Raw genomic sequence first — 21675 nt, 5'->3', positions numbered from 1 at the left:
TTTTAATTCGACAAAGTCCCACAGCACCAAGGTGAGCCATTTGAACAATCCGGCTCCACACCCAGGAGACCTTGTGGCTTCCTCCGAACACCTTCCGCGTCGGCTGGCCCAGGCTGCAGCCAACGCCCACAATGAAAACCCCATCCTTGTGGGCACTTCCACCCAAGGTGGGTGGGTAGGGGTGCTGAGCCAAGATTTTACCAAACTCTCAGCACCCACCTCAGGGGTGAAAATCCGGATCCAGGAGAATCCTCCTCATTGTCATGTCTACCATTGGTGCACGGACCAAATAAGATTGTTTGTTCACCGTTATGTTGCCATTTTGGGGGGATCTTGCTCTTTCCTACATTACAACCATAACCAAACCATTAAGTATTTAATCAATTCAAATTAAAAGAACTTTTGAACATCCTGAGGTCATTATGTCAATGAAAATTATTATTTCTTCCTCTTCGGTTCTTTTCCCTCTCTATTTCTAGCTTTATAAACTCATTGGTATTTCTTTGGAACAGTTTAATTGTTCCTGAAACAATTCCCTTCTTGTTTCTGTATTTCATTACTTCATTGTTCAGCGAATCTGGGGACATTTTGTTTGAGGATACGACAATGTTTCAAACTGCTTCTCTGGTATCTCTATACAGTCACAACAATGGCTCTGGGAATTTCCTTTGAGTCAAAATTCCTTTACTTTCTTCCTCTCCTACGCCGCCCCCATTTTTTTTTAACAGTTCCCCTTCTGGTTTATTTCTCTGGCTCCCCCATTTTCCCTCGCTCTCCCTCAGCCTTAGTGACTGTTGGCTATTTCCTCAGGTAACAGAGAATCTGCTCAGCGAGTCCGTGCGATGTCTCAGAAAACATAGCAGTTCGTTTTACGTGCGTTTAACTTTATTATTTCAGGACACATACAGCACTCCCCCTCAAGCTGCATCATTTATTCCAAGATGCCTTGAGCTCCCTTCGTCTTCTCTTCATGCATCTTTTATCAGTCACCTGATGGCTGCTACCTGTGGTTTTGTAATAGAGAGGCACTGATTTTTTACACTGTTACCAAATGAGATGGACAATGAGAGTACATAATATTTCATTCTGATGATTGACTCTTTCCTCCAATAATTTTCATGGTCATTATTCCGTATTTGGGTAGCATTCCAAAAAACCGGCATGCCTTCTTGCATTCAAATACGATTCTTGCAGGTCTTTCGGGAATCTGGCTCAAATTACCTTGACTGGTGAACATTTTATTTTGAGGATGCCAAATCCATTTTGCCATTTCCTCCTTTGTGCCAATTCCCAGAGTGATTTCAGTCAATCAGGCCACTCATGTTTCTGAAAGAACGCCTGGATAGCATTTTCCCAGCCTTCCGCAGATGTAACCTCCAGTTGGCCACAAGAGGGTGGTATGCCAATGGTTCAGCAGCCATGTTGTGGCACAATTGATGTGCTGAAGCTTTCCCTTTGGGATCAATTGTCGTGACCACTCCTACTCCTTATTCTTCACCACATACTCAAATAAAATTACAGGGATCAAATTTTCTTTTTAAAGTTGCCAAATGAAAATTAATAATTGCAAAAGGTTTTTTTTGTAAAAATAATAACTCTATTAAAAACCCTCATAAAATTCAGGAATCCAGTTGACAAGTGTCCTTTGCTGAGAACCCCGCTGATGTTAAATGCGAGGATATCCCAAAACCCAGAAAGGTAACTTGGAACTCCGGTTCTTGAATGCTTATTTTGCAATTTGGTTTATTGTTGGGAAAGATATGCAAATCGGTGAGGCCAAGTCCATTCTTGTTGTAATCATTCAAATAAAATAATGTTTATTAACTTGTAAAACACACAACATGAAAGGTAATAGCAAGGGACAATTCACAATTAATTACAATAACGACTAAACACACAGTATACTTGTATTAACCCTGACGAATGTGATATAAAATAGTTACTTTAGAGTTACTAGTTAATGTAATGTAGAAATAAGCCACTTTGATTCTTGCAGTTAGGGACAAAGGAATTTGAGACCGCATGGAAAAAGCAGGAAGAGGTGTGTCTATGAGAGTGATGCTGCATTGATAGGGGCCAGAGAAAGGGATTGGAAGTGAGCCAATCAGAATAGATCGAACAGGTCAGGAGGGACATAGGCTGACCTATGTCCGTCGAGTATGTGAAACTTGATACCATTTGAATTGATTTTGCAGAGATCCCTTTGTCTTTTAGTTCAGTCGTTTTCTGGGATGTAAGAGGCTGGATGTCTCTTACGTTTCTGTAAGATGATTCAAGCTTGCAAGCTAAATAAATAACTTCTGTTTACGTGCGAATCCGTCTCAACTTTTATTGAGGCCAGACTGACAGAGAAAGAAATTTGGAGCTCTACATTTGGTGCCGAAAACCGGGATTTCTCTGGGCGATCCTGATCCAACTGCGAAATCAGAATTAGACTGATTATGAACAGGAAGATGGGGAACAAAGGGCCCTCAATGTAGAACTGGAAAACGACCGCGCATTGATTGTTCCCCTCTTCTTATCGTCTGATTAGTCTGGTCACTCGCGGTTGGCACAGAAAGACCGCCTCGACGAAATCACAGGTCAGTCTGGGGATTAGCACTTTAATTGATGGGATTTCATATTGTTGTTTCGGCTTGGGTTAGGGTTTTGGGCTGATGGGACTTTAATAATGAAGGTTCAGTCTATTATCAGGGTTCAGAGGCTGATGGGACTTAATTAATGAAGGTTCAGTCTATTATCAGGGTTCAGAGGCTGATGTGACTTAATTAATGAAGGTTCAGTCTATTATCAGGGTTCAGAGGCTGATGTGACTTCATTAATGAAGGTTCAGTCTATTATATGGGTTCAGAGGCTGATGTGACTTCATTAATGAAGGTTCAGTCCAGTATAACTGTTTTTAAATCTGAAGATGGTTCAACTCTATGTGTGAGTGTTTTAAATATATAGTTGATTAAGCTAAAATTGTCTCCTTGGACTGTAAATTTCCGAGGTCTAGTTGAGATTGTGAGGAATGCTGCATATTGGTTGAAGCAGAAGTCTCTCAAAGGGTTAACAGCAGCAGGCGGAGTTGAAAACAGACAGTGCTTCTCACTCAGGCTTTGAGATAACAGCAGCAGCCGTAGTGTAATCGGATACCTTTCCTTTGAGTCAGTGAACACCAGCAAAGTTACGTTTTGAATTAATTAAAGGAAACCAGTGGGTTTCTCCACCTCTTTGATAAAAGTTATTATTTTCGAAAGCAATTGATTGAAATTGCCAGAATCTTAAATTTTACTTACTTGAAATAAGGTTTATCTCATTTTATCTGGAGATTAATAGAAACTTAAAGAAGATCATGGACACCATTTTAAAAAGTGTCAATCTGGAGATGATAGTTGATTTTGCTAATACTTATGATAGTTGATTTTGCTAATACTTATGTGTATGTAAAAGAAAAAAAACTTGTTAAAAGAAAAATTGTTAAGATAAAGAAATAATTAAGTTGTAAATGTTATACAAGTTTGTGTTAAGCAAATTGTAAATTTAGTTCTGAGTTGAGATCAGAGCTAAGCTTGCAAGTTGCAGTAATTCAATTTGAATTTTCAAACATTTTTAAGTTTTAAAAAAAAAGACAGCAAATAGAGAAAAGAAGGACACAGATCTTGAATGCGTTGAATAGCACATTTCAAAGGCCCATAAATCTTTCTGTTATCTTAGACCTAAAACCTAGGAAGATTGACGAGCCATAGGAATTTCTGGGGCGTTTTAATGAAATCTACCGGGGGCAGTCAGGCGATTTGCTGTATCAAAATGGTCAGAATTCCCCTCAATACTGTGCTATGTTAATGCATTGCCTACCACCTTCTGTGGTTACTGCTGTGAAATGTAATAACATGAATTGGACAGAGAACGACCCTTCCCAGATGGCAAGGGCAGTCAGATTTTACTGGAAGGAGGGTGTAGGCCAAGAAGGAGGCTCAGTTACAAAGGTTAAGACTGAGTATGTAATGAAAAAGGATGATCTGCGATCCCAACAAGCAGCAGAAATGGTAGTTTACCAGCAGGAGCTCCAATATAGTGACTTTGGGTGGGTGGATCAGCGAAGAGGAGGATGAGACAACAGTGCTATATTTCTATCACCCCCCAGTGGTGGACGTTAGACATTGAACAGTCACTGCATCACGTTACCCTGGCCTATGACAGAACTGGACGAAACAGGGAGTTGGAGGACAAATACCGGCCATTACTTGAGACCGAATGGCCAGTCAAGGTTACAGCCACAGTCACGGGAAAAGAAGGTACAGCCGATTTTGTTACAATATCACCACATTTATGGCCACAGTCAGCTTCGGTAAGCCCTCATATTACACGTCAGGTCCATGACCAGTACCATGCCAGGGATATGGGGCGAATGGTCAGCATCTTACCGCAGCTCGTCAGAATAGGTATGAGATATACCTTTTGAACAATCCACGTCTGACATTTAAATACTGTACCACTATCAATCCAGCCTGTTTTCTTAGTGGTCCCCCTGTCCATGAAGACGCACCTGGCCACGACTGTTTAGCCTTGATTCAGGAAACTACCACAATAAGGGGCGATTTGAGTGACATTTCGTCAGAACAACCTGACATGATTATGTGTGGTCAAATATCCCACCGGGGTTTAGTTAATGACCTACTGCAGGCCCTCCTTCTGCCAGCGCAGATTTCCGTTATTAAATGCGCTGCCCACACGAATGGTACAACCCCAGTTGACGTTGGTAATGAACGAGCAGATTGTGCAGCGCGCACAGCCGCACAAATTCAGCAAGTGATGGTGCCTAAAATGTTAAGTCAGACTAAACGATCTACTATGAATGTGTCTGCTTCTGACAAGCCAATGCCAACCATCCAAGACGTCATAAGGTTACAGGAGGACGCTCCTGAGAGTGATAAACAAATGTGGAAACGGTTAGGTTGTACATATGATTCTGTTTCCTCTTTATGGACCACGCCTGCACATCAGACTTGTATGTCTGATGTACTGGCTTTATGGGTCATCGAATGTGTACACTTTGCAACTCATTGTGGGGCTCGAGGGACTAGTGATTTGTTGCTGGACACTTGGTGGCACCCTAAAATGCAGGGGTTGGCCCAAAGTATCAGTAATCGGTGTTTGATTTGTCAGCAATATAACACCGGAAAAGGTATCCCTTGTGGGAAGGGGCAAACCCCGTTGCCCAGTGGTCCCTTTGAGACGCTCCAAATGGATTACATTGAGTTGGAAAGGTGTCAATGTTACAAATATGTTTTGGTCATTGTGGATGTGTTCAGCAGATGGGTCGAGGCGTATCCGACTATCTATAGTAAAGCTGCTACTGTGGTTAAAGTCTTGATGAGGGAAATCATTCCCCGGTACGGTATACCAGCTCAGTTAAGTTCTGATAATGGGCCTCATTTTATTGGACAAATTAACAAGGAGTTTTGCTCCCAGTTGGGCATACGCCAGCAGTTACACTGTGCTTACAGACCGCAGGCAGCCGGGGTGGTTGAGAGACACAATCAGACCCTCAAAACTAAATTGGCTAAATTAAGAGCAGACACGGGACTGACATGGCTTAAGTTGCTCCCCGTTGCCCTCTTCCAGCTGCGGGTTACACCTGCGGGACCAGCCCGGCTCTCTCCCGCCGAGATTCTTTATGGCAGGCCTCTTAGAACTCCTTGGAGCCTGCAGGTTCCCAGACGGGTTCAGTTTCATCAGATGACTGAAGAAATGACCACCTATGTTCTAGCCCTTACGCAAGTGCTCAAGGAACTCCATGGCCCAGTCCGTGCGGCTCACCAGCCATTGCCCCAGTACCGAGCTCACTTTCAGTCCAGCCCGGTAGTTATGTCATGGTCAAAAATTGGACTAGGAAGGGGTCGGAGCCGCGATGGGACGGGCCCTTCCAAGTTCTCCTTACCACCCCCACAGCAGTTAAAGTGGAGGGGCGAAGTGCTTGGGTCCACCTACATCACTGTAAATTGAGTCCATCTCCACTACTGTAAAAGGTCGGATACTAACCTGCCTCCCTTCTCCAGTGCTATTTTACAGGTGTGGAGCATGATGGAGTGGCTACGCATCGTCTGTCTGATATTTGGCCTCACTTCGCTTGGCGTGTTATTGGCGATGGACATGGAAAAGGGGAATATTATGTATCTGTGTAGCCCCAACCAATCTACAAGGATACATCACCTATGCAAAGGTGATGTTCTTCACTGCCCCCATATACGAGGACATGGTATCGACTCATGGAAGGTCATCAAAGTTAAGGAGAATGCGGGAGTCATGAAGCAGCTGCACCGGTCCCGGCGATGGGAAGGGAACATTATATGGACATTGCCTTGTTTTTGGAATACATGTAAATTTGATTTTGGATGTGTTAAAAGTGGTACAATAAAGGTAACATCAGGCTGTCAGAAGAGTGTAGGAAGAGACCATGAGAAAGAGAAAGGGACTAGAGAGAGGACGGGGCGTGTGAGAAGGGAAGTACAGCTAGAACGTAGGTTACCGGGAGATGCACTTAAGTTAATTAAAGGCCAAACTGAGGAAAACCCGGGTAGTATGAATCTCTTCTACCAGATTTACCACCGTCTGTATGGCCAGGGACGGGTTGTCTGCTACCCAAACCCCGCAGCGGTGTCTAGGTTATTTTCTGTTTCACCGCTTTGGGGCACTCCCCAAACGGTGGTTCATTGTCAGCGTTCCGAGCCATTGCCCGAGCACGTCACTCTTCCTTACGATCCGGATTCAGCACCACCGGCTATTTGCCTTCCCCTCCCTCGGGATAATTCCCATTCACAGTACGATAGGCTGCGACGGTGGAGGGCGTACATACCTAGCCACTTCACTCCCAATAGGGATTCCCGGTCGTACGAGAATTGCTTCAGCAGTGAAGGATATGGCTGTTTGCTGGTAGAGGTGGACACAAATATAACATGTCTGTTTCCCACCTGTACGGACAGGAGGTGCCATATCACCCAGGCGTCTGGCCAATGCGTTTGTTATAACACCACTTGCGTTCCATTGAACGCTGGCCTCCAGCTCCTTTGTGGCTGAGCGAATGTCTCTCATATCACTGTTGGGAATAGGGCTTTCCGCATTGCTGGGCGGCCCGAATGGGCATTTCAAAATTGGATAAACTGGGCTACTGGGAGGTCCTTACGCAACCGATATGCTGATTGTGATGCTAGTCTCCACACGGAACAAGGATACTACTTTTTATTTAATGGTACGGCGACCAACGTTTTGTCACCCCATTTCCCCGCCGAATTGCTATAGGGACTCTAGTCCCTACCACAGTCCCCTGCCCTTCGGCGTGGAACCTGCATAATCAGTTAGCACGCCGGGCAGTCTCTGCTGAATTTTGCGAGAACTGGAAAAAACCTCAGGTTCTTGCACCCAACCGGGGCCACTCAGCCGGGTGGGGCATTCTGAGCGTATTGACACTGGGAGGTGTGGGGGGTTCCTTGGCTGTTAGTGATCGGAATTATTTTATTTGCGGCCTTACCATCTTGGGAAATGAAACCTTGGGAGCCCTCGGGGCAATAACTAAGGAGTTGTCTCAGCTACGGTTGTTTGCAATGCAGAACCGGTATGCTCTTGACTATCTTCTGGCCTGTGAGGGTGGGGTATGCACCATAGTACAGGGCAAGTGTATCATGGGTGTTCAGGACTTGACCGCTAACATTACTAAATTTATGGATCGCATACGGGATCACTTGGACGGGATGCAGGATCCTGACTCTTGGGGTAACTGGGGATCTGGAGGATGGAAGGACTGGTTGATAAATATGGCCATGTATCTAGTGGTAGCTATCGGCTGCATCTTTGTGGGCCTGGCCATCCTTAAATGTGTGATGGGTAGAATGCGGGGTGCACTAGATCAGATCACCGCCCCAATCACCGAGAAAAAAAATTTAACTGTTAAAATCCATGAGGGTGAGGCAGATGAAGGGGGGCTAAGACAGGAATTGGAAATGCAGCGACGGATCTTTTTAGATGAGGAACCGTAGCTATAGATTGGATAGTTCGGTTATCATGGAATGATAAAAGGAGGGAATGACGAATGTGATATAAAATAGTTACTTTAGAGTTACTAGTTAATGTAATGTAGAAATAAGCCACTTTGATTCTTGCAGTTAGGGACAAAGGAATTTGAGACCGCATGGAAAAAGCAGGAAGAGGTGTGTCTATGATAGTGATGCTGCATTGATAGGGGCCAGAGAAAGGGATTGGAAGTGAGCCAATCAGAATAGATCGAACAGGTCAGGAGGGACATAGGCTGACCTATGTCCGTCGAGTATGTGAAACTTGATACCATTTGAATTGATTTTGCAGAGATCCCTTTGTCTTTTAGTTCAGTCGTTTTCTGGGATGTAAGAGGCTGGATGTCTCTTACGTTTCTGTAAGATGATTCAAGCTTGCAAGCTAAATAAATAACTTCTGTTTACGTGCGAATCCGTCTCAACTTTTATTGAGGCCAGACTGACAGAGAAAGAAATTTGGAGCTCTACAACCCCATTCCAAATCTATCCACTTTCCTAAACTCCGATAATATACCTTCGCCAAAACAACATCCCATTGGTTTTAACACTGAGTCAAATCCAGAAAATAATTACCACACAGCACCTGAATCTTTATTTTGAGAAACTTCTTCTGTTTCAGCGTAGTCTCTGAGGTTTAAAACAGTAGCATTCAGAACAGAAGCTTGCTTTTTGCAGAATTCTGTTTCCAGTTAGGCGTGGTTGTGATTTAAGTTGCTCGCACTGTACAAGACTAACCATACCTCTGATATATGGCTCATCACATTTGATCTTGTTCCACCTAAACAATCAGTCTTAGAAGTCACGTTTTAGCATATGTGTGACATGCATTCTTATCTCTTCATTTGAACTCCTACACTTTGTATCTTTAAGTCTTACAATTATATGACCAATTGTACTCTACTTGACTCAAGTAGATATCTGTTCACCCCACTGCTAGGCTAATCAAACATATCAACAGCCCTCAGTGCAACTGAAGGTTCCTTTTATCCAATACTTTAATTGTTATTTTATCCATGCTTCCTAACACCTTCCTCCTTGAGAAATATGCCTGCTTGCTGCCTTATCTGAGCAGAACATTTCAGTCAAGAATTTTGTGGATGGTGCAGGAGGAGCAAGAGCTTCAACTTCTTCCCTTGAATGGCGTTCGAAGGATTACTTTAAGCTGCTTCACGCCAAAGTAGTCCAACACGAAGAACAACAGAATATCTCAGCCAGTACTACCATCAGCAAAGAACCCATACAAGTCGTACATAACTTGGAAGCCAGCATAATAAAGCTTTTTGTAGCTTGGAAATATTATTTTAGGAACTTGTGTGACATTGTATGTATTACAACCCTATGAATTCCTTCTTAATGGAACAATGCGTAAGGTAATTATTCTAAATGGTGTTTTCGTGTCAATTGGCTTAAGAGCTATTTGAAGTCTGTAATGCGTGCCGGAGCAGTTATTAGCTTGGTTACAGCTGTCATATTAACTCTTCTTGCAGAAATAATAGAAATTTTTTTGATTTAATGAATGATTTTTTTAACACATCAGGCAGAACCCCAATCAAATCTCTTCTTTAGGAATGACAATGACTCATTCTGCTTGAAAATGTAATTATGTGTGCCGCTGGTAATTATCAACTCCCAATATCTGGGTTGGGGATATTGCAACTTGGATTGTTCATGGAAATGGGATTTGAGGTTATGGCCGAGAGAGGGGGACACCTTTTATCTTCCTCAAACAGTTACTAATCCTCTAGGATTGCCCTAGATTCTCCTGCAGCTAAGGGGTAACCTCAGAAAATTCAGGAAACTGAACCAAGAAATTGTGTTTACGGTTAAGTTTCTTTGCACATTGTTTATTGGTTATAAAGATAATAGCGCCACAAGTACACCAGATGGGCTACAGCAGTTCGGGGAGGTGTCTTGCCACCATGTTCTCCAGACTACTTGGGGATGCGCAACAAATGCTGGCCTAGCCAGCAACACTCACATCCCAAGAAGGAATTTAAAAAGGTCCAAATCAACCGATCAGGTAATGGTGCTTCAATTTGCTTTCCAAATGGCAGAAGGAAAGCAGTATGGAATGTGGGGAAAGAGAGAGTGGAGGCAGGATGTGCCCAGTGCATATCCAAGCAAAGTTGGCAACCCCAGCCCTGCAGCAGTTTTGAGGTATCCCTCATGTACCCTGAGAGATTCTGCCCACTTAAATACAGATCCAATGATTCTTGGGGTTTCTGCTCGATTACACTGGTGTGGTAACGCAACCCCTTTCAGGGGCATGCCCTTGTAGTCCATGTAACTGGTTTGGGGCCTATCGTGCAGGAGCACATGAACCCCGACCAATGAAGAAAAAGCACAGGGCCCGGGGAGTGGGGTTCTGGTCAGAGTGAACCCAGGAGCCAGATTGCGAACACCTGAATAGAGACTCGGTGTCTGTATGTAAGTTACCCTTGTTAGTTGCCAATAAACACTTTGTTCTGCCTTGCTGATGTCTACACGGTATTGCCTCGAGATACCACAAGTGTTCAATAATAGTAAACCCCAGGATGTCCAGTATCCTAGGCCACTGTTGAAGTTTGGTCTGGGATTGCAATAATGTCAAACTTTCATTCCTACACAGGACAAATGCAAGGACATTTGACAGACAATTTGAATGGATGAAGAGTGAGAATCTTCAGAGACATGGGGCGCGATTCTCCGACCCCCCACCGAGTCGGAGAATCGCCAGGGGCCGGCATGAATCCCGCCCCCGCCGTGTCGCGAATTCTCTGCCACCAAAGATTCGGCGGGGGCGGGAATCGCGCCATGCCGGTCGGCGGGAATCCGCCGGCGATTCTCCGATCCGCGATGGGCCGAAGTCCCGCCGCTGTCAACCCACGCCAGCCGGCGTGGATTGAACTACGTTTGGGACGGCGGGACACGACGGCGCGGGCAGGCTCTGGGGACCTGGGGGGGGGCGCGCGGGGCGATCTGGCCCCGGGGGGGGGGTGCCCCCACGGTGGCCTGGCCCGCGATCGGGGCCCACCGATCCGCGGGCGGGCCTGTGCCGTGAGGGCACTCTTTTCCTTCCGCCTTCGCCATGGTCTCCACCATGGCGGAGACGGAAGAGACCCCCTCCACTGCGCATGCGCGGGGATGCCGTGAGCGGCTGCTGACGCTCCCGCGCAAGCGCCGCTCGGCAAGGTCAGTTTCGCGCCAGCTGGTGGGGCACCAAAGGCCTTTCCCGCCAGCTGGCGGGGTGGAAATCAGTCTGGCTCGGGCCTAGCCCCTCAAGGTGAGGGCTCAGCTGCTCAAGATGCGGAGACTTCCGCACCTTTGGGGCGGCGCGATGCCGGACTGATTCAGGCCATTTTTGGCGCCGGTCGGCGGACATCGCGCCAATATCGGAGAATTACGCCCATGATTTAGAGCAAAAGTGAATGAGAGACTAGGTTGGAGCTGGCTCTGGTGGTTGAATGAGGAGCAACTTATGTGGATTGTTTGTTGGAGATAAAACTACCAAAATGTTCCTCCCAGTTGGTGGTTGAGGAGATGGTAGCAGTGCCTGGATGAAGCAAATTGGGAGAGACCATGGCCGAATCATCCTCCAGAATAGTGAATGATTTTGCCTGCCGCTAACAAAGCACCCAATACAGAAAAACCCGTGACAGGCAGTTTGTTATTATTTGCATAGGTTGGCTCCAAACATAACTAAACACCCTCCAGGACACAATAAATTAAATATGGTAGGTAGCACAGGAAATTCATTGCTAGGAAGCAAAAAAATAAAATTGCACGCAAAATATTTGACATTGATTAAAAGATACATGAAGTTCTATTCAATAAATCACTGTTAGCGAGAGCAAATATATCAATTCAAGTAATAATGATTGTAGTAAATTAGATTTAGCGCTAACGTAATGTGAAATGGAGCCATGCAAATCATCAATTTATAATCTGAATAGTGAATACAAATTTAAAACAGGGAACCTCTGAAGGAGCTAACAGATGACTATATAATTCCCTTCCATTGAAACTTTGTATGACATGAATCCTTACATTGTATCTGGAGAGCTATGACAGGATACTTCACTGGAGATATGTGCAATGTCATACACAACATGGTAATGGCACGCTTGAATCAATGTCATTGAATAATAGTTCAGTATTCTTCTCGGGTTTTGAGTGCAACTCTTGGAGGTCTAATTGGTAATGCATCGTAAATGTGTCATGGACGATAGTGACAATCTTCTATACACCTGCATTAAAATAAGTAGGTTCAATGACATGCATTAAAATAATGTGCAAAGGATTCTTAACATAAATCTCCTTAATGGGTCAACCATAGCTATGCGAATTCCAGAATCCACCCTTTCAAGTTCCAGTAAGTCACAAAAATAGGATTCAGGAAGCTGGGGTCAATGACCAAAGCCTTCTTAAAAATTGATGCCGACAGTCCACAAAAAATGCATGCATACATAATTAATGGCACCAAGAATTTTTAAATATTTCGATTGGAATCATGCTGAGCAGTATATCAGTAAAGCAAAGATTGTTTTGAAATTCTTTCATCTCCAATCTTAACTATTGAGCACTTGAACAGATTAATATCTGCAGACAGTCCAAAACAGTAAATACAGGATTTAATGTACATTTGTGATTGCATTAATTTTATACATGTAATTGTCATGATATGCAAACATGCAGCTAATGAACACATAGAATAGGACACGACCAATGAGCAGTCAGGACACTCAGGGGTGGTATCTCACTATAAAAGGGATGAGGGACTCACACCCCGCCTCTTTCCACAGACCAACATCTACAGAGTGAGACAGGGTGTATCCTCAGCATCACACCCCAGCATGTGGCTTAGAGCAAGGCTGGTTCAGTTAGACTGAGTTACTACATTTAGATTAGTGGAGAGTCGAACTCATTGAGAACTGTGCTAATAGTTCAATAAAACACATTGAACTCACTTCAAAGTCTGGAGCATCTTTTACTCAAAACTGCATCAAGTGGCATCTTGTGTTATTCCAAATTACATAACACATCACTAATTTCGATGTAATTGACAACCCAAGGTTAAAATACACACAGAGAAAGAAAACTGCTGGCGAATCTATGACGATTCCAGTTGGAATGTTAACCATTGTTAGTGACTGAAATGTTGACTTCACTGGAAAAAATTTGCATTAAGGAGAAAATTGTCCCATTTCATCAGCAGCAGGTTTGATGGTGGGCGAGGGCGGAGAATCCTGCGGGAGACAAAAAGCCAGAAACCTGCTACTGTAAAAACAGTTTCAAATTCTCCCAGTGGAGAGTTGATGGTATGATGGTTTTCTCACTGCCTGGTGACATGCATGTCATTTGCATTCATTTGCACCTCATGAATGCTCATTAAAACTGCCTCTTGCCGGAATCTCATCAAGTCGTCCAGGTGTGCGTCACACCAGCGGGAAATTATATCAGCCTCAAACCCATTTGAAAAAGACCTAATTTTGCAATATACTTGGAGATGAGTGCAACATACATAGCCTGCCTGCCATAGCCAGCTCCATGCTGAGCTGGACTTTATGGATAGCACTGTGTGTGGTGTTCTTTGTGGTTCTGATCCTAGGATGGTTGGCGTTATGTTCACAAAGACCACAACTAGCTTTTGTATTAAACAAAGCTGAATATTTATGTACACTATTTAATTGAATTCGACCTCTTACTTCTATGTAATAAACAATTGGCAATAAACATACAATCTACACTCATCTACCACTAATCTCTAACTAATACAATAACGATGATCTGCTCTCACTCACACTAGCTTTCCTATAGTATTTCTCCCAGCCTTCTCCTCAACACTCTCCCAGAAGGTTTAGAATTGATGCTTTATATAGTCCTGCATCTAGCTCCTTCTAGTTGTTGATTCAGACATAATATTAACCCTTACAGTTCTGTACATTTCTCATAATGTCACACTGTGTTCCTCAACTCAAGGACCCTTCCCTTTCACTGACTCAGATTAGTACTGCGCCCGGGGTTGGGGAATGCAGGGGTCTTCTTCTCTTGGTGACTCATGCAACCTCCACTTCAGCGGACTGAAGGTCGGCCGGGGGGAGGGGGGGGGAGGCATTTGGGGGGGTGAGGGGTTGTGGGGAGCTGATGATGACAAGGGGGCAATGTGAAAGGAGGGCTGTGCAATGGCAGAGGGAAAGGCGAAGGGTTCACAATGGCAGGCAGAGGGGCGAGGAGATGGATAAGGATGAGGGACAATGGAATGCAGAGGGAAGACCGAGAGCTGGGAAGCTGGACCCCCAACAAGGCTACATGAAAAGCTGACAAACAAGGGCAGGGGTGCTCAAGGATACCTCATCGCTTACTGTAAGTGAATGCAGATTCTACAATATGGGGATGGGGTTGCCTTGTTGGTGTGGCACCTTGGGAATGGTTCACACCAGCATGTCGGGGGGGTGCAGTGGTTTGGAAGGGTCATTTTGTACTTTGTCCTCTTTGGAAAGGGGAACTATGGCAAGCTTCCCATTTTAGTTCAGGGGCTGGCAGACAGGAGTCAGAGAGTGCAGACATTCTTGCTGTGAAATGGAAAGGAGTCACAGATGACAGGCAATCCAGGGGCTATGTGGATCTCACAGTCTGGAGTTAAAGATTAGAGACATTGCAGAAGTGCATCAGGACAAATCATTGGAAGCTTCGTGTACCCCAGCTACAGGGAGGAGCAAGGGCTTTGTGCTCCACAGGAAGAAATCACAGTTTGGTGCGCAGGGCTGTTCCGCGTGGGTTTCCTCCGGTTGCTCCGGATTTCTCCAAGTCCCGAAAGACATGCTGTTAGGTGAATTGGATATTCGGAATTCTCCCAGTGGACCTGAACAGGTGCCGGAGTGTGGCGACTAGAGCCTTTTCACAGTAACTTCATTGCAATGTTATGTGAGCCTACTTGTGACAATAAAGATCATTATCATTATTGACGTCCCTGGTGGGCTCTGCACTGGATTGCAGAGGGAATGGTGATGGTCACTGGGGCATTTGCAGCCTGTCGGTAGGGGGCTGGATGTGAATCTCTAATGGGATCATTTTTGAACATAATGGTGCACACACTCTGTAGGTGATGGGGTCGGAGGTGGGGGAGGGGGGATCAGAATGTCCACTACAACAATGACTGGATCCAGTATTTTATTTTGTAAATTTAGAGTACCCAATTCAGTTCTTTCCAATTAAGGGGCAATTTACCGTGGCCAATCCACCTAGCCTGCACATCTTTAGGTTGTGGGGGCGAAACCCACGCAAACACGGGGAGAATGTGCAAACTCCACACGGACAGTGACCCCGGTCCGGGATTCGAGCCTGGGACCTAGGCGCCGTGAGGCAGCAGGGCTAACCCATTGCGCCACCGTGCAGCCCGTGGATCCAGTATTAGTGGAGAGTCTGGAAAATAACAGTAGGCCGGTGTACCTGCACATCGTGAGGCGCCAGGCTAATCAGAGGCGTGCAGACACTGAGGGAGGCAGGGGCAAACTCCATTCTGAGTAGAGGTTAACACCACCATCTTGATGTCCCAGAATAATGGCGTTGTGCAAAAACAAAAGTAAGATAGGTTCTGTCTGGCAGTGGTAAGAGTCATTGTGAGAGGACAGCTACAATGGCTATAAGGCTTGTTCTTGGGATCAACAGTGGCCACGACCTGGCTGGTTACAAAGGTCAGAGACATTGTTGCCGAGGAAGTAACAGCAAGCCAATCATTTCATTCTGAGTTGTTAAATGAATCGGCAGGACCCAATAGCCTCACATCAAAGTTTCAATATCAACAGGGTCAAAGGTCAAAATTCAGCCTCGGAGAGTGAAGGTTGTAGTGCAGGGGGCACAGCTGTGCAATATCTGCCAATATATCACTAAAGGGAAGTCATGGGTTAACAATTAATACCATTCATCTGTGACCGAGTGGATTCCACTCATTCACCATGCGCAACTGAAACGTCATAGTTGTGCAACTGCAAAAAATTGAGTGTCAAACTATTTTTATTCAAACGTTTCATTCACAACTTATCACCCCTCAGAGTGCTTCAGATGTCATGGGCTAGATTCTTTGAGCCCCAAAGCCAAAATCACGTTCGGCGACGGGGCAGAGAATCTCCGATGACGTCTGAATCGGGGGCGCGGCCACTTTCAGGCTGCTCCGTCCCCTGAAAAACGCTGTACTCTAGGAGTTCACCGCACGCTATATCCACGGCCTCAGGCTATTGCCTGAGACCCGCCCCCCCGATGCGCCGTCCCCAACCGGCTGAGTTCCCGATGGCGTCAGACTCTCATGGTCTCATTCGGCTGGAATACAGCGTTGCGGCTGCGGACTCAGTCCAGCGACCCCACAGTCAGGAGAGGGCAGATCTGCGAGCAGGGGGGGCATTATTCGGGGCTGGGGGTACTGTGCAGGGGCGGTCTGGGGCACGCGAGGTAGCCAAAGGGAGGCACTATTTTTGAGGGCCGGGTCCGTGGGCTGCTACCGCCATGAAGCACGGCGCGGTTGTTGCAAGCCGCCGCCGCGCGCATGCGTGGACACGCACCCGGCAATACTCCGGGCCGTATCGGCAGCTAGAGCTGGGAGCTGTATGCTGCTCGCTCCCCCCGCCCCCACGGATCAGGGAATCGGAGGCTGTTTTGCGCCAGTTTTCCTGGCGTAAAACACCACCGTTTTCACACCGGCGTGGGGACTTCGTCCCCCAAATGGAGAATCCAGCCCAGTATCTCGGGATTAGATTGGTGCTTCCCTCCATGTGTGTGCAATCAAGGAACCCAAAGCTATGCAGTCCCACATCTCCCATTGCTCTCTCAATCAGAGTGTCCCTATCTGCACTCTTTAACCATCATTGCCCTCTGGGGGATATATTAAGGGTGGAAAGGAGCTATGCAGAGGCCCCCGAGGAGGCACAACTTAGGGAGCGACGGAACCTTCAGACGTAATTCGACTTGCTGACTACTGGGAAAGCAGAGGCGCAGTGGAGGAAAGCGCAGGGGGCGGCGCTTGAGTATGGGGAGAAGGCGCTGGCACATCAGTCGGATGCTGGCACATCAGCTTCGGAAGAGGGAGGCAGCGAAGGAAATTGGTGGAGTTAGGGATAAAGGGGGGAACACGGTGCGGAGTGCGGTGGGAATAAACAAGGCATTTAGGGACTTCTATGAGGAGCTGTATAGGTCGGAGCCCCCAACGGGGAGGGGGAGATGCGCCAATTTCTAGATTGGCTGAGGTTCCCGAGGGTGGAGGAGGAGCAGGTGGTTGGGCTGGGGACACCGATTGGGCTGGAGGAGCTGGCTAAGGGACTAGGGAGCATGCAGGCAGGGAAGGCCCTGGGGCCGGATTGGTTCCCGGTAGAATTTTATAGGAAGTACGTGGACCTGCTGGGCCCGCTGCTAGTGAGGACTTTCAATGAGGTGAGGGAGGGGGGACCTTGCCCCGACAATGTCCAGGGCGCTGATCTCTTTGATTTTGAAGCGGGACAAGGACCCATTACAGTGTGGATCGTACAGGCCGATCTCGTTCCTCAATGTCATGCGAAGTTGCTTGCGAATGCACTGGCCACGAGAATTGAGGACTGTGTTCCGGGGGTGATTCATGAGGACCAGACGGGATTTGTGAAGGGTAGGCAGCTGAACGCCAATGTGCGGAGGCTCCTTAATGTAATTATGATGCCTTCGGTGGAGGGGGAAGCGGAGGTAGTGGCGGCTATGGACGTGGAGAAGGCCTTCGATAGGATGAAGTGGGAGTATCTTTGGGAGGTGCTGCGGAGGTTTGGGTTCGGGGAGGGGTTCAACAGTTGGGTTAGGCTACTATATAAAGCCCCGGTGGCGAGTGTGGCTACGAACTTTCAGCTGTACCGGGGGATGAGGCAGCGGTGTCCCCTGTCCCCCTTGTTGTTTTCACTGGCAATTGAGCTGCTGCCCATGGCATTGAGGGAGTCCAGGAACTGGAGGGGATTGGTTCGGGGGGGAGAGGAACACCGGGTGTCGCTGTATGCCGATGACCTGTTATTGTATGTTGCGGACCCAGTGGAGGGGATGGCAGAGGTCATGTGGATCCTTAGGGAGTTTGAGGACTTTTCGGGATTTATATAAACTTAACATGGGGAAGAGTGAGCTCTTTGTGGTGCACCCAGGAGACCAGGGAAGGGAGATAGATGAGATTCCACTGAAGAGGGCGGAAAGCAGCTTTCGGTACCTGGGGATCCAGGTAGCTAGGAGTTGGGGGGCCCTGCACAAGCTCAATTTGACGTGGTTGGTGGAGCAGATGGAGGAAGATTTTAAAAGATGGGATATGTTGCCACTCTCACTGGCGGGTAGGGTGCAGTCGGTTAAAATGACGGTTCTTCCGAGGTTTCTCTTTGTATTTCAGTGCCTTCCCATTCTGATCCCTAAGTCCTTTTTTAAACGGGTAAGCAGGAGCATCATAGGATTTGTGTGGGCGAATAAGACCCCGAGGGTAAAAAGAGTTTTCCTAGAGCGTAGCAGAAACCGAGGAGGGTTGGAGTTGCCGAATCTATGTGGCTACTACTGGGCAGCCAATGTAGTGGTGATCCGTAAGTGGGTAATGGAAGGGGAGGGGGCGGCGTGGAAGAGGCTAGAGATGGCGTCCTGTGTGGGCACGAGTCTGAGGGCGCTGGTGACGGCACCGTTGCCGCTCCCGCGGACAAGTTACACCATGAGTCCGGTGGTGGCGGCGACTCTGAAGATTTGGGGGCAATGGAGGCGTCATAGGAGTGAGGTGGGGGCCTCGGTTTGGTCCCCGATTCGAGAGAACCAGCGGCTCATCCCGGGAAGGATGGATTGGGGGGGTTTCTGAGCTGGCATCGGGCAGGGAAAGAAAGGGGGACCTGTTCATTGATGGGATGTTTGCGAGCCTAGGGGCATTGGAGGGGAAGTTTGGGCTACTCCCGGGAAACGCTTTCAGGTACATGCAAGTGAGGGCGTTCGTCAGGCGGCAGGTGAGGGAATTCCCGTTGCTTCCAGCACGCTGGATTCAGGACAGGGGGATCTCGGGGGTATGGGTTGGAGAACGCAAGGTCTCGGCGATTTACCAGGAGCTGCAAGAAGAGGAGGAGACCTCGGTGGAGGAGCTAAAGGGCAAATGGGAGGAGGAGCTCGGGGAGGAGATAGATGAGGGTCTGTGGGCTGATGCCCTGAGTAGGGTTAATTCTTCCTCCACTTACGCCAGGCTCAGCCTGATACAGTTTAAAGTTGTTCGTAGAGCGTATATCACAGGGGCGAGGTTGAGTAGGTTCTTTGGGGTGGAGGACAGATGTGTGAGGTGCTCGGGGAGCCCAGCAAATCCTGTCCATATGTTCTGGACGTGCCCGGCACTGGATGGGTTTTGGAGGGGTTTTGTGAGGACTATGTCCAAGGTGGTGAACGCCCTGGTCAGGCCGAGCTGGGGGGTAGCATTATTTGGGGTGTCGGACGAGCCGGGTGTGCAGGTGGCGAAAGAGGCTGGTATTCTGGCCTTTGCGTCCCTGGTAGCCCGGCGGAGGAATTTGTTACTGTGGAAGGATGCGAAGCCCCCTTGCGTGGAAGCCTGGATTTACGACATGGCAGGGTTCATCAAGCTGGAGAGGATAAAGTTTGCCTTGCGAGGGTCTGTGCAAGGGTTCTTCAGGCGGTGGCAACCGTTCCTAGACTTTCTCACGGAGCGTTAGGAGGAGGTCAGCAGCAGCAGCGACCGGGCCCGGGGGGGGGTGGGTGGGGGGGGGTGGGGGGTGGGGGGGTGGGGGGTGGGGGGGGGCTAGGGGTGAGGAGAGGGGGGTTTTCTTTTGGGGTGGCGTTTGGGTTAGGGTGGGGTGTTTCCCTATTTGTGTTTTTATTATATAGGGGGTTATGGTAGTTTGGGGAAATGCTATGTATAGTTTTTGCGGGTTGTGTTCTTATGTTCTTGTTTCTTTTTTCTGTGGGGGGAGGGGGTTTGTTGAAAATCTGTTGAAAATGTAAATAAAGATTTTTTTTTTAAAATCATCATTGCCCTCAATGTTTACTTTCAGTGAGAAGGCAAGAAATAAATGAGTGTAGTTCTCCAGGCTACATTTCTCAGTGGAGGAGGTGAAGGAGGGATAGACGTTAGCATGCACAGTTGCAGCAGGAGGCACTGCCTGGGAGACAAGGCCAAGGGGAGTCTGAGCATAATCAGGAGGCTGAGGAGGAGAGACGCAAACAGCAGAGGGGTCTCCCCACACCGAGAATCTATCGGCAAAGAGTCTCCTCTTATAAAAAGGTAATAGGCAATGCCGGCATATCTGCAATTGTCCAGAAACCTCGTACATCTCATATGCCACATTCTTTGTGGAGACCTGATGCCATGTGGGGTTGGAAGCTTCCTCTGCCAGTGGTCAGTGACAGTAGCACTCAATTTATTTTCCTCTGGATCTTTCCGGGGATCAACAGGGGACTGGAGCAGGATTTCTGAGCCGACAACACATCACTGCATAAAGGTGACTGATGCCCTTTACAGGAAGGCCCAACATTATGCCACGTTTGCTCTGGACGAGGATAGCCAAGCTTAAAGTTTCACTGGTTTTGCAGCTATCTCAGGTTTCCCAAGAGTACAGGGTGTAATGGACCGCATCCATGTGGCTATATGAGCTCCCTGGCTACCCCTAAGGTTTGTAAAGCATTACCATTCCATCAATGTGCAACATGTTTGTGACCATTGCATGCACATCCTGCATGTGTGTGCATGTTACCCTCGGAGTTGTAATGGCTCCTGCATCCTCAGTTACGCTTAGGTGCCTGGTACTTTCAAGGGGCCAGAACGCAGGGATGGTTGCTGGTGGATAAGGGCTACCGACTTAAATGCTGGCTGATAACTCCAGTGTGCAGCCCTCAAACCCATGCCGAAGAGGTACAGTGCTGCTCACAGCTCTACAGTGCAGACCACAGGACCTCTGAAGATACAGTTCAGATGCCTGGACAGCTCAAGTGGCTCTCTGCAATATGTCCCAGAGAGGGATTTCTGAGCCCTTCACAATCCCTTGATTGGTGATACCTTGCCAGCATTGAGGGCATTTAAAAGTTTATTGGATAAACATATGGATGATAATGGCATAGTGTAGGTTAGATGGCTTTTGTTTCGGTGCAACATCGTGGGCCGAAGGGCCTGTACTGCGCTGTATTGTTCTATGTTCTATGTTCTATTAGGGTGAACTGGAGAAGGATGAGAGCTCATTGGAAGTTAAAGATGAGGAGGTGCAGGAAGCTCAGGAGCTACCAAGGGACTGTGTGAGTGCGTTGATGCTATGGACGAGGGAATACATGGGAGACGTGGAAGATGTACCCATGACACTTTAATAGCTGACAGGTTCCGGGAGGAAAAAGGTTAAGTGATGGCATCTGGAAACATCTTCCCTAACCAACTAAGCCATTCCCTGTCAGCTTAGGGAATAGTCAAACCATTGCTGAGAGGACAGGTCCTGCATTCACACTTGAGCGTTCTGACTTCATGACTCGCGAGGACATGATCTTAGCTTTGTTCAGCAGTGACCTGCTAAAGTACTCGCTCTATGAACTTAAAGTCCACTGAGAAACAGGAGAGATGTAAGACAAGGCTTGAAGCTTTCAACGCCATCTAGTGATGCAAACACTGCCGTGAATGAGATGCGGACCAGCCTTGGACTCT

General features: G+C 47.3%; 1 long non-coding RNA gene across 1 annotated transcript in view; it reads right to left on the bottom strand.

Annotated features, from left to right (window-relative positions):
- Window positions 1–11073: 11073 nt before the first annotated feature.
- Window positions 11074–21675, bottom strand: part of LOC140398256 (uncharacterized) — a 91372-nt gene continuing 80770 nt past the window's right edge. The window contains exon 3 of the long non-coding RNA XR_011937447.1: window positions 11074–12277. This is a non-coding gene — a long non-coding RNA (uncharacterized lncRNA). The remainder of the gene's footprint in view (window positions 12278–21675) is intronic.

This window comes from Scyliorhinus torazame, chromosome 21, assembly GCF_047496885.1.
Source record: "Scyliorhinus torazame isolate Kashiwa2021f chromosome 21, sScyTor2.1, whole genome shotgun sequence".
NCBI lineage: Eukaryota > Metazoa > Chordata > Chondrichthyes > Carcharhiniformes > Scyliorhinidae > Scyliorhinus > Scyliorhinus torazame.
The sequence above is the reverse complement of the archived record's forward strand: the minus strand, read 5'-3'. Positions and strand labels throughout refer to the sequence as shown.